Source organism: Giraffa tippelskirchi, chromosome 3 (assembly GCF_054371585.1).
Source record: "Giraffa tippelskirchi isolate mGirTip1 chromosome 3, T2T-mGirTip1v1.2.pri, whole genome shotgun sequence".
Lineage (NCBI taxonomy): Eukaryota > Metazoa > Chordata > Mammalia > Artiodactyla > Giraffidae > Giraffa > Giraffa tippelskirchi.
This window is the reverse complement of record NC_137277.1, coordinates 5,953,937-5,966,865: the sequence shown is the minus strand read 5'-3', so window position 1 is coordinate 5,966,865 and position 12,929 is coordinate 5,953,937. Positions and strand designations below refer to the sequence as shown.

Genomic DNA, 12,929 nt, shown 5'->3' with positions numbered 1-12,929 from the left:
AGTCCAAGGGATTGCAAAGAATTGGACAAGAAAGACTATGCATGCATGCAACATGGCTTCAGGCTACAAGGTCAATATAATCAAGTAAATTGTATTTTTTTAATAGAATAGTAGAAACAGTTAGAAAATTAAGTTTTAAAATTCCATTTATAATACCCTTAAAAATATAAAGCATTTAGGAATTTTATTAGTCTGCTTGGGCTCCCATAAAAAAATACCACAGGCTAGGCAGTTTAAACAACAGACATTCATTTTCTCATAGTCCTGGAGGCTGGAAGTCCCAGACCAGAGTGCCAGCAAGGTTGGGTTCTGGGAAAAGACCTGTTTCTGACTTGCAGATGGCCCCTTTCTCCATGTAGACTCACATGGCATTTCCTTGGTGCATGCGTGTCCCTGGGGCAGGGGAAGAACCTATTCCTCTTCCTATGAGGCCACCGATTCTATCAGAGTAGGACCCTACTCTTTGGCTTCCTTTAACCTTGTGGTTGTTCTTTAGTCGCTAAGTCATGTTCTACTCTTTTGTGACCCCATGGATTGTAGCCCACCACACTCCCCTGTCCCTGGGATTTCCCAGGCAAGACTCCTGGAGTGGGTTGCCTTTCCCTTCTCCAGGGGATCTTCCCAACCCAGGTATCAAATCAACGTCTCCTGCACTGGCCAAAGTGGGCTCTTTACCACTGCGCCACCAGGGAAGCCAGTATTCAACCTTAGTTTCCTCCTAAAAGCTCTCTTTCCAACAATAATCACATTGAGAGTTAGGGCTTAACTATATAACGTTCACAGTGGTGGTGGTGTTGGGAGGGGTACATGATTTAGTCCACAGCAGGACTAAATTTACCAAAACATCTGCAAGGCCTCTACATATAAAAGTACAACAGACTGCTGGGATAAATGACAGATTCTGTAATTATAACATAATTTCTGCCACTCGTTTTTGTAATTTCTATAACAATAATGATTTCTGTAGTAAATGAAAGGAGAGATATACCATGCTCAAGGGTTAGATGAGTCACTAGAATTAAGATGTAAATTCTCCCTAAATTAGAGTTTCAATACAATCTCAATCAAAATTCTTCTAGACTTTTTTACAAAGAGAAACTGCTAATATGCTTCTAGGATTCATATAGAAAAACAAAGGACCTAAAATATCCAGTAAATCTTGAAATAAGAAGAACAAAGCTGATGAAAAACATGTGCTTCCTAAATTCAAAGCTCACTACAAAGTCATCAAAACAGTGTTGTGTTGCCATAATAATAGACGAAGGTCAATGAAACGGAATAGTGAGACCAGAAATAGACTTACGCTTCCATGAGCAATTGATTTTTGACAAGGGCACCAAAATATTTCAAGGAAAGAAGGAAAATCTTTTGAACAAATGCTTTTGGAACAACTTGATATCCACGTGGGGAAAAAAAGAATCTCATTCCCTGCCTCACACAGTACACAGCAATTAGTGCGAGAGTAGTGACGGAACTAAATACAAAAGCTAACCCTAGATAGCTTTTACAGGAAAAGTGAGGGGATCTTCGCAACCTAGGGTGGGTCAAGAGTTTTTAGACAGGACACAGAAAATAATCACCATGGAAGAAAAAAGTGATGGACTTCCCTGGTGGCACAGTGGATAAGAACCTGCCTACCAGTGCAGGGGACAAGGGTTCAATCCCTGATCTGCAGAGATTCCACACGCCTTGGGGCAGCTAAGCCCGTGTGCCACAATCACTGAAGCCCGCGAGTGAAGAGCGGGCCCCACTTGCCACAAGCAGAGAAAGCCTGTGCAAACCAATAAAGACCCAGAGCAGCCAAAAATAAATAAAGTTTTTTTAAAAAGAAAAACCGAGAAATTAGCCTTGCTCAAAATTAAAAATGCCTCCTCATCAAATGACACCTTTAACAAAATTAAATGCAGGCCACCAACCAGCAGAAAGCATCCATGAAACATATGTCTGATTAAGGACTCATATTTAGGGTAGATGTATATAAACATCTACAACTCAGTAATGAAAAGATGAGCACGCAATACAAAATGGTCAAAAGATTTTAAGAGACCCTTTACAAAGGAAGCCAGTAAGCAGATGTAAAAGTGTTGAGCATTTTATTAGTCATCAGGTAAAGGTAAATTAAAACTTCAATGAGATACACAATATACCCACTCAAATCCCATTAGACAGGCTAACACAGAAAGACTGTCAACGTCAAACATTGACGAGTATGTAGGTCAACCAAATGTCTCATGCATGGTTTGTGGGGATGTAAAATGTTATTAAAAAGCTACTTTAGAGAAACTTTTGACAACTTTTTAGCAAGTTAATTGGTATACCTATCCTTTGCCCCCATAAGTCTGCTCCTAGCTGTTTATCTCAGAGAAATGAAAACAGATGTTCACAAAAAATTTTCCTGTAATTGTTCACTGCAGTTCCATTAATAACAACAAGAACTGGGAAGGATACCACAGGAGGATGGATGCACAGGAGCGAAATATCCATACAACTGACGACTACGGGGAAATAAAAGGAATGAGCTGGTCATACTTATAATGACGTAACAGAATCGCACCAAAGTCATGCAGATAAAAAGAATTCAGACACAAAAGGGTATACTCTGCATGGTCATACTTATATGAATTTCTAGAATAGGTGAAGCAAGTCTATGGTGAAAAAGATCAGGATGCTGGTTGCATGATGGGGGTTGGGGGTATTAACTGGGAAGAGGCATTACAGATCATTCTAGTAAGATGGACGTGTTTTATTGGGTTGGCCAAAAAGTTCGTTCGAGTTTATGGAAAACCTCGAACAAACTTTTTGGCCAACCCAATATGTTATAATAAGAAGGTGGGTTTGATGGAGTTCGGGACCTGCTAATCCAAAATATGGCACCTTGGCATATTGAATATTTTAAGGTGGAAGGGAGACATTCTTATTCCCAGAGATTGGGAATCTGGGGCCAAGAAATCTGTACAAACAAACCTCTTTAAAATAACCCTTATCTCCTTAGTTGCTTCTTCAACAATTACTACCCTAACCCAAAACCCTTTGTCTTGTCAATGCTTCATAAATATATAGTCTTTTGTCTAAAAAGTATAAAATCTTCCTGCTCTTCTTACTTCCTTGGGTCTTGACTTCCTTGTGAAGGCTCCCATGTATATGTGAAAATTCAATAAAATGTATACATGTTTCTCTTGTCAGTTCATCTTTATCAGCTTCATTTTCAGACCCAGACAAAGACCCTAAGAAGATCGAAAATAACTTTTCTTCTTCTACAGGTTATACGAACATAGTCTTTTGTCAAAATGTAGAGCAAAGTCCCGTGCATTTCAATGCATTATAAATTTTTTCTTAAAAACTAAAAAAAATAATTAAGAGGAGAAGTGTTGAGTGGAAAGAGAAATAGATGAAATAAGAAAAACGAGATGTTGATGATTGTTGAAGGTGCATGATGGGTACACAGGGGGGTTTATTGCACTAGTCTATTTGTATATACTTGCCATTTCTTATAATAAAAAGTGAAAGGAAAAAAAATGTATGCTGGCCTCATACAGTTTGGCTCAAGGTCTTGCAGGAAATGATCAGAGAAGTGTCTTTCCTGAATGAAGACACGGTGCCGCCAGTGCTGGAGTTCGCCTTGCCCTCTTGGCTGTCTGCTCCTGCAAGACTGTAATATCCAGAGGCATCTTGCCAAGAACTGTCTGAAAATGGCACGCCCCTGAGCTTTGCTGTCATGCGAGGAGTCAAGATTCACCGGTGCTAGGGATGTGAGAGCCTCTGACAGTTTCCAGGCTCTTCTTGACGGTTTTGAAGTGATACTTCCTCAAGGTGACCTGGCTTTAGCCAAGCTGTATGTTTCCATCCTTGACCCTGAAGCAGCCAGGGCGGGAGCTGGCTGCCGGGTCTCTGTTGCAATGCTAAGACACGGGACATTTTCTTTGCTCTGTAGTCCCTGCTCTCAAGAGCTCAGATGTGAGCCAATTAGGTTAGCAGCAGTTTCTTCCTTTTCTGAGACATGAGGTTATACTTTTTTTTCTCAGTCGGGATCTTTTTTCACACCGTGTGTTGCAGATGTCAGTTTCGGTTCACTGAGAGTCACTGTTGGGAGGTTGTCTCACTTCCTCCTCGTAACAGAGGGACCCCCAAACAAACCGTCTCAAGAGTCCCACAACTCCTGCAAAGGGGTGGAGACTGGAGACAGTGCAGCTCAGCAAAGGGAATAAAACCTTTCTCGGCTATAGAGTTCATTTGTGAAATTCAAATCTATGCAGAGTGACTGAGGATGAGGTTGCAATAAACCCCTTCAGGAGCGAGATGAGGATAGTAAGCCAACTAAACAAAGGCAGACTTGGAGTACTGATGAGAAACGTTCCTTATAGAAGCCCATGAAATTGATCAAATGCCAAGTCTTCAGGGATGCTGGGAGCCAGATGTGAGGGGTTATCTTCTTCTTCCTTTCCACCCTGACCCTCCTCACCACCAAATCCCACCACCGCCTGGACTCAGTACACTGCGCTTTCTTGTCTCTGCCTAAATTTGCATCAAGATGAAATTAAGACAGTTCAACATATGCATTTCCCTTAGCGAAGGTGCTCAATTTTTTGTTAACTTGAAACATAAGGGGAAAAAAAATATTGGTATAAATTAAGAACGAAAAATTCACATCTCCAGTAGCATCCAGGTCCCCATCCCAGTAAATAACCACTGAGAACAATTAAGTACATTGACTTTCTGAGGTTTTTTCCCCCCTTACTTGCATACTCTTTGGATCATTGTGGGGCAAATAAAGAGAACTGCCCCCTGGGAAAAAAGTTGGTGTACAGTAAACCCTTCTGTAAGGCTCCCCCAAGCCTCACAGCAGATATTATTTTAAACTTTGTATTTTGTATTGGAGTATAGCTGATTAACAGGGCTTCCCAGGTGGCTCAGAGGATGAAGAATCCAGAGGTACAGGAGACATGTGTTTGATCCCTAGGTTGGGAAGATCCCCTGAAGGAGGGCATGGCAACCCACTCCAGTATTCCTGCCTGGAGAATCCCATGGACACAGGAGCCTGGAGGCCTCAGTCCATAGGGTTGCAGAGAGTTGGACACAACTGAAGCAAATGAACACATATGCACATAGCTGATTACCAGTGTTGTGACAGTTTCAGGTGGACAGCAAAGGGACTCAGCCATACATATGCATGTATGCGTTCTCCCCCAGACTCTTCTTTCATCCAGCCTAGCACATAACATGCAGCAGAGTGCCCTGTGCTGTACAGGAGGTCCTTGTTGCTTGTCCATTTTAAATAGAGCAGACTTATAACTTCCTAACTATTCCTTCACCCTTACCTTCCCACCCCCCCTGCAACCATAAGTTTGTTCTCTAAGTCCCCACACCAGTTATTTTAATCACAGGGTGCAGTGGCCTGGGTGCAGGGTAGCTGTAATCAGTGGTTCACCTGTAGCTCCAAAGACGGTGTGTTTATCCTGTCTGCTGCGAGAAGAGGATTCATACCCACACCATCAGAGCAGGAAGCAGGAGGAGGCTGGCCAGGGTGTGCGGCCGCCAAGCAGACAGTCCTTTATTGTGGCAAACTGCTCCTTTAATTTCTGCGACAGAGCAATACAGACTCCCCAGCCACGACCTTTTCTTGGGCTGTTCTAGAAGGCAAATTTGCTCCATTCGGGAAGTATCGCCGGAAGGCTTCATCACAAACTCCATGCATAAGGTGACCCTGAAAAATACCAGATAAAATCTAACAGGCTGGTTCAGCTTGCACACAAACCGGAAGAAACCGGACAGGTGTGGACGGCTGGCTGCCCAAGCACACAGCCCTGAGGACCAGAGCGGCCATCTGGACTGGGCTGGGAGGCTAGAGCCAGGGGCAATCTACTAGATATTCACCTCTCTGGATGAGCCATTGTGGCCCCCAGAGCACCTTGCTCTATAGCTGCATACATTTTGAACTCCTGGCTAGAGGCTTGGCAGAATTCAGGGAATTCTGAGCTTGGCAGTTGGATGGAACTTTGGAAGTTCTCTAGGAAAGAGGCCTGGGAAGGTCAGAGGACTTGTCTGAGGTTACAGAACCAGCCAGTGGCTGAGCTCACCTTGAACCCAGGTCTCTTGTTCCCCAGCCCAGCGTCTGTGCTGAACCCAGCAGGCTTCAGAAACTCGAGAGCGAGCGGACAGAGGAGCGGGACGAGGCCAGACAGCTGTTCATTCTAGGAATGCTGCCTTTGGAGATGAAACCTGACTTCCAGCAGAACTCCAAGGAACCTTCTCGTTGCAGGGGACACGTCCCTATGCATTTTAACCCTCTGCTCCCAGAGGCCGCGAGCCAAGTGTCATACAGTCTCTGCAGGCCAAGACCTGTAGGGGGCACTGTTGGTTCTGTGGATGCTTTGGTGGGTAGGGGTGTGGAGCTGCAAAGGCCCTGGCCAGTGGCAGCCAGGCAACTGAGTGGCCTGTCGGGGGGACTTGTCTTCTAACTGCAAAGTTCAGTTTCTTCTTGGCCTTCATCTTTGCCATCATCAAGGTGGCTTAGTCACTCAGTAGCGTCCGACTCTTGCGATCCCAGGGACTGTAGCCCGCCAGGCTCCTCTGTCCGTGAGATTTCTCAGGCCAGAACACTGGAGTGGGTTGCCATTTCCTTCTCCAGGGGATCTTCCTGACCCAGGGATCGAACCCATGTCTCCCGCATTGGAGGCGGATTCCTTACCCACTGAGTCACCGATTGTTATTAAGCATCTCCTTGCTACGTGAAGGACACGATGCCAAGCATTTTACATGGTTCTCGTTGTTTAGTCCTCATGGTGGCCTGTGATGTCAGTGCTGACATCACTCCATTTTGCAGGTCAGAAAAGAGAAAATGAGGAGGCTGCACCCTCCCGGATCCCTCCCAGGACACTAGAACACTCTGTACTGCTTTGTTGGTCTGGTTTAATTTAGTTGATCTGGTTTAATTTAGGTCGAGAAAACAGGGCTAGGCCTGCGTCCCCACAAGGACGCATCCAGGCGACTAAAGCCTCCTAGTGCACTGCACTGATAGACAAGCCTAGAGATTTCTGGCAGTTTCTAGGGGGTTTCTAGATGTTTCTGGAAAATGTCAGCATTTTTCTCCTTCCTTTCGCTTCTGCAAACAACAATATGAGGAGCCAGGGTGTAGCAGCCAAAGCTGTCGTGTGGAAGCTGACTCCAAATCTGCACCAACGAAGGGCCGTCCCTGGGCTCCCTGTTCCCCTTCTGGAAACATGGAGTGGGGTTCTTTCAGCAGCTCTCTGCCCTGTAAGTGGGGCTCCTAGAGACAATCAAACATTGCTCTAGGGCCTGAAAAGAAACCGCACTTGGCCACGTTCCCATAAAGGAGAAATCGCAGCTAAGGGAGAACCCCCGTCCCCTATGTGCCCCAAGAAGTATCTGCAGTGGAGCCGCGATCGCCAGGACTCCTGCACGCCTTCCAAGGTGGGGGGACCCCGCCCCGCAGCAGCTTCAAAGAAGACACGATGGAAACAGCCCAGTCCTTGCTCAGGAGGAGCCATGGGTTAACGGGGCGGTGGTGGTGTGCGTGAGTCTTCACACATATTCCTTCACCCATGGGAGTGAAATGGCTAAAACCATTCAGATATATTGCTCAAGCTGAGTTCATTACCACCATAAAAATGCTCAATAAAGAAGGAGATCGGAGCGGAGTGGAAATATTCCAGAAAGTGTCTTAGAAGTGAGTTTTAAGCCAGATTTTAAAGGTCATTTCCGTCCATCCACCCACTCATTCTGACTGATACCTTCACCATACCCAGACCTGTGCTAAACAAGTCCCAGGGGAAAGTGATGCTAATTGATTCATTTGTTTATTTATTTACCCACAACCCAAAGTCAGGGTTTGCTTGTGCCGGGCATTAGAGAGAGCCTGAAGGATGCAGGGAGATCTTCCAGGGTAGGGGAATTTGTCAACAAAGTCTCCAGGATGGGAGGTACATGGAATACAGGCAGACAGTTAAGGATGCTGCTGGCATTCTTTCTCTACTCTCCTTGCTTGTTTGGAGAAACAGTGGTTTTAACAAGGGACGCTTTGAAGTTCTGGGCTGCAAACCAGTAGCTGCTGTGCATTCTTGGGTGACTCATGGCCACTCATTTAATAAATACTTATGAAGAACCTAATTCTGTGTCTTGCACTGTGTCAGGTGAGCTGGAAAGAGAGGGAGGAGGAGAAAGACAGATAGCACGTGCCCTCCTTGCCCTCTGGACCCCTCCAGCCTGTTGATGCCCCAGCTCAGGGGCTGCCTGCTGACCGGAGAGACCTGACCACCTCCGTGACAGCAGCGCCTGTGGCCATTGGCACCTGAGCGCCAGAACCAGAGTGTGTGTGTGTGGGTGTGGGTGTGAGTGTGACTGGGTATGTGTATTTCCATGTGTGTGTGTGTCTGGGTGTGTCTGTGTTTGTGTGTCTCTGGTATGTCTGAGTGTGTGAAATGAGTGTGAGTGTGTCTGTGTGTGCCTGTGAGTTTCAATGAGTCTGTGTGTCTGTGTCCATGTGTATATGGTATGTATGAGTGTCTAAGTGTGTGAATGAGTGTGTGTCTGCATGTGCCTGTGTGAGAATGTTTGTGAGTGTGAATGAGTATGTATGAGTGTGTATTTTTGTGTGAATGTCAGTGTGTCTCCGTGGTATTGTGTATAAACGTGGGTGTGAATGAGTATGTGTGAGTGTGTGACTGTGTGTCTTTGTTCATGCGTAGATGGTATGTGTGAGTAAGTGTGAGTGGGTAAGTATGAGTGTGTCCACCCGTGAGTGCACGGAGGTGGGAGAAGACTGTCTTGGGAAGGAAAGCGTGAACAGGGGCTTCCCCCGAGGATGCGTCTAGAAAGCTGGCCTGGGCAGCAGGCGGCTGGGCGGAGCAGACAGGCTGTTGGCCATCCCCGGGGCGCGGTGGGGGGGTGGGGGGATGTCCGCGGGACGGACGGGAGGAGGAAGCACAGGAAGAGAGGGAGGACGGCGTTCGGACAGGACTGGGGGCTGGAGCTTTCTGGCCGGCCGGGTTGGGGTGCAGGAGGCCGGCAGGAGACGCCGTCCGCGGCGGAAGCGGGTGAGGCCAGCGGCTGGCCGGGGGCCCCGCAGACTGGTCCAGGAGGCTCCGGAGAGCCGAGGGGAGGTGGACCCAGCCCCGGGTCGGCTCCACGCGGAGGTCGCCGGGCTTGCGACCACCCAGGGCAGAGCAGCAGGACCGAGAGGGGGCAGAGGCCCGCTCAGGCCACCGTCAGGGGCCCCGAGGCTGTTCCCTGAGCCGGGGCGCTTGGGGGCCCCGCGAGCAGGCAGGCCCGGGCTGCTGACCCCTTGATCAGGGCGTGTCTGGAGGCACCTGGAGGGTGGCTTTGTCTGAGCCCGCTCCACCCCACACCCGGCTCGAGCGCAGCCCCCGCCCCCCGGCGCCCCACGTCAGACAGCCTTTTTCCTTTTCTACATACAGATTATTCATCAGGTTAAGAGGGACTTCTCTTAGCGCTTTGTTTTCTTTAAAAAAGAGCTAACATAAAGCCCAGTGGGTTTGTCAGTCGCCTCCCCTTTCCTCCGCTGTTTGTTTTCTCGGCTCACCCCTCCCGGGCCCCCACCAGCAGCTGTTCCCGGTGCCGTAATCCTGGGTTCTGGCATCAGAGCCGTTGCCATGGGGACCTCGCTGCTTCAACATCGCGATGATGGGTTCGGTGGGGATGAACGTGAGAAGAGGGGGGAGGCGAGAGGGAAGGGGGGAAAGTCTCCGGTTCTCGGTTCTCGGAAGGGGCGGTGGCGAGGAGGAAGTGGGAAGGGGGTGTATTAGTTTCCCACGGATGCTGTAACAAATGGCCGCAAACTGGGTACAGCTTGAGACGACACATGAGGATTCTCTGATGGTTCCAGAGGCCTGATGTCCAAAATGAAGGACGAGCTGCGCTGTTTCCTCCTGGAGGCTAAAGAGCTTCTGTACCTGACCTCTCTCCCGGCTTCCGATGTCTCCAGGGGTCCTTTCCCTGGTGGATTCGTCTCACCAGTCTCTGCCTCCATCACGTGGCCTCCTCCCCGGTCACTGTGTGTCTGCTCCATCTCTCTCTCTTAAGAGAGGGATAGGGCCCACCCTAAATCTTGGATGACCTCATCTCTAATTATATCGGCCGAGGCCCTTTTCACCTTCAGAGGTTCCAGGGGATTGTAACTTGGATGTGTCTTTTTGAAGGTCCGTATTCAACCTACTGCAGAGGGGGAAAGCGCATCCAGGAATGCACCCTGCTGCCTCAGATCTGACATGCCAGCATTGAACGTTCGGATAGGGTAGGGGGTTCTGCTGGAAATTTGCCTCTTGGTACCACTGCAGTATCTTTGCCTGGACAGAGGAGCCTGGCGGGCTACAGTCCATGGGGTCGCAAAGAGTTGGACACGACTCAATCGACTTAGCACACACACGGACCAGCAGATCAACCTGTTTCTCTGTGTGTGTCTCTTGGCCATGTCTGCAATAGTTAAGCGCACAAACTCTGCAACCAGACTGGCTGGGTTAGCAACTTGGCTCTGTGTTTCTGGCCATGAGAGTCCAGGGTGGAAGTGAACTTTTCTGTGCCTCAGTTTTCCCAGCTGTAAACTGGGCATGATCATAGTTCCTTCTTCATAAAGCTGATGGGAGCAACACAGAGCTCAGTGACCAGGAAGTGCTTAGGACAGCGCTTACACACTCCTACTGTGGCACAGGCATTGGGACACATCTGTGAACAAAGTTGGTATGTATCCCTGTCCTCAGGGAGCTGACATTCCAGGAAGGGAGGAAGGTGAACCATAAATGTGTTGCTATTTAGTCACTCAGCTGTGTCCGACTCTTTGTGACCCCGTGGGCTGTAGCCCACCAGGCGCCTCTGTCCATGGGATTTCCCAGGCAAGAATACTGGAGTGGGTTGCCATTTCCTTCTCCAGGGGATCTTCCCAACCCAGGAATTGAACACGGGTCTCCTTCACTGGAGGTGGATTCTGTACCACTGAACCACCAGGAAAGCCTGAAATGTAAATAGTCGACAAATAAGGAAGTGACATAGTACATTGGAAGGTGATGAATGCCATAGAAAGGAGGAAAGTAACCAGAAAAGGGAGATGAGTAGGGTCTAGAGGGAGGTCAAGTGGGTCAGGACTTAAAAGAATGGCCAGCGAGTCTGTGAGTTTCCGATTGCTCAGCAGAGCATCCGTCCAGTGGATTCTTAAAGAGGTAGCACTCCTCCCAGCCCCCTGTGATCAACAAGCCTTTCCTCTGATGGAGGAAACTACTGACTGTAGCTGCCCCCCAGGCCTCGGGTGATCCGAGGAGCTTTGAAGCGCAGATGGCCCCTTTAAAGTGTCCAGAACGGCAGCGTGGAGGCTGGGCTTTTGCACCCCTCAGAAGGGCGTACGGCCTTGGGTGTCAGCTGCCAATACTCCCAGCAACTGGAGGGTGGGTGTGTTGGCCCCAGAAAGGTCTGGGCTGCCCCCACCCCAGGTAAGGAGATCAGCTGAGTGGGATGATGCATGTGAGACCGTTGGCAAACTGCCAGGCCCATGAACGATGCTAAGTGGATGGTGATTGGTAGTGTTCTGAAAGGTTGGTAGCTCCTCGCCTTGGAGACGCTTTCTTTCCTTGGCATCCAGGACCTCACAGGCTGCGTTTCCCTCCTACTTCCCTGGCACCATCGCCGGCCCCTCTGCCTCGCCTGACGGTGTGTCTCAGTCCTCGGACCGCTCTTCTCCACCAATTATGCCGCCTCTCATCCATTCTCTAGCCCTTAAATACCATTTATAAGCTGAAGACTCTTAAAATTTTATCTCCAGCTTGGACCTCGTGTTGAACTCCAGACTCATATATCCAACTGCCTACTCGATAGCGCTACTTACACGTCTAATAGGCTGTGGCAGCTGTGGGAGCGTTCCACTCACACCGTTAATGGGAACAGGGTAGCTGACGTCCCCGGACTGGCCTCATGTGATGCTGAGTCTATGCATCTGTGGGCTTCCCCCAGCTCATAACCAAGCATGGGCTGGGCTGGGGTAAGCCAGAAAGAAGGGGGTACAGTGCAGATCCACCCCTGTGGGATGTGGATGCCCCAATGGCAGATTTTGGTTCGAGCACTTCACAGTGACCTGGCTGAGCCTTTCTTAGAAATGTGCTGTGTCTGCAGACACCCTCCTCCCTAGTCCTCTCTCCCCATCTCTCTTCACAGGTGACCATCCTGCATCTGGGAATCTCCTCTCTGACCCCTGCTCCCTCCCCTCCATCTTTCACAGCCATTTCCCCTAGAAGTCTCTTGCCCACCCAATCCTGTCTTGGCGTCTGCTCCTTGGAGGATCCAAGGCAACAGATTAGCATCTCAAACTTCAAATGTTCTAAACCAAATTAACCAGCTCTCTCTCCCCTTCAGAAACCTACTTTTCCACCAGACCTCAAACCTCATGTTAATAAATGCCAGCTGTCTTCTCTTGCTCATACCCCAAAGCGATGGCGGATCCTTGAGTTTCCTCTTTCTTCCATTCTCCAGCCCAGCATCAAATCCCGTTGGCTCCCACTCCAGAGCCAGTTGAGGGTCAGACAAGCCTAGCTCTCCTCTGCTCTGTGCCAGCCCAAGCTGACATCATCTCCCAGCGGGACTGTCGTTAAACACTGCTCTCCAGATAGCCTGCTTCAGTCTTGCTCTGTCCCCCCCTCCGGCTGCTCTTATCACATCGCTGAGTGATGCTTTCAAGATGTCAGATCTCATCTTGGGGGTCAGTGGCTCCCAGGTAACAGTCAGGAGCCCCATAGGCACCCTCACAGTCCCTCCTGACCCCCTCTAGTCTGTCCTCCACCCCTGTAAGCCACACACCCTCCTTGCTGGTCATCTTCAGGCCAGCATCCACCTTGGGGCTCCCATCTATTTGCTCCTTGTCAATGCACACTAATTCCCTCTTCTCCTTCATGGATCTTCACCCAGGGGCCACCTTC

At 48.9% G+C, this 12,929-nt stretch overlaps 1 long non-coding RNA gene across 1 annotated transcript; it reads left to right on the top strand.

Moving 5' to 3' along the window:
- Positions 1-9,619: 9,619 nt before the first annotated feature.
- Positions 9,620-10,129, top strand: LOC145541932 (uncharacterized). The gene is made up of 2 exons (XR_014079420.1): positions 9,620-9,678; positions 9,860-10,129. It is a non-coding gene; the product is annotated as an uncharacterized LOC145541932 (long non-coding RNA).
- Positions 10,130-12,929: the final 2,800 nt, after the last annotated feature.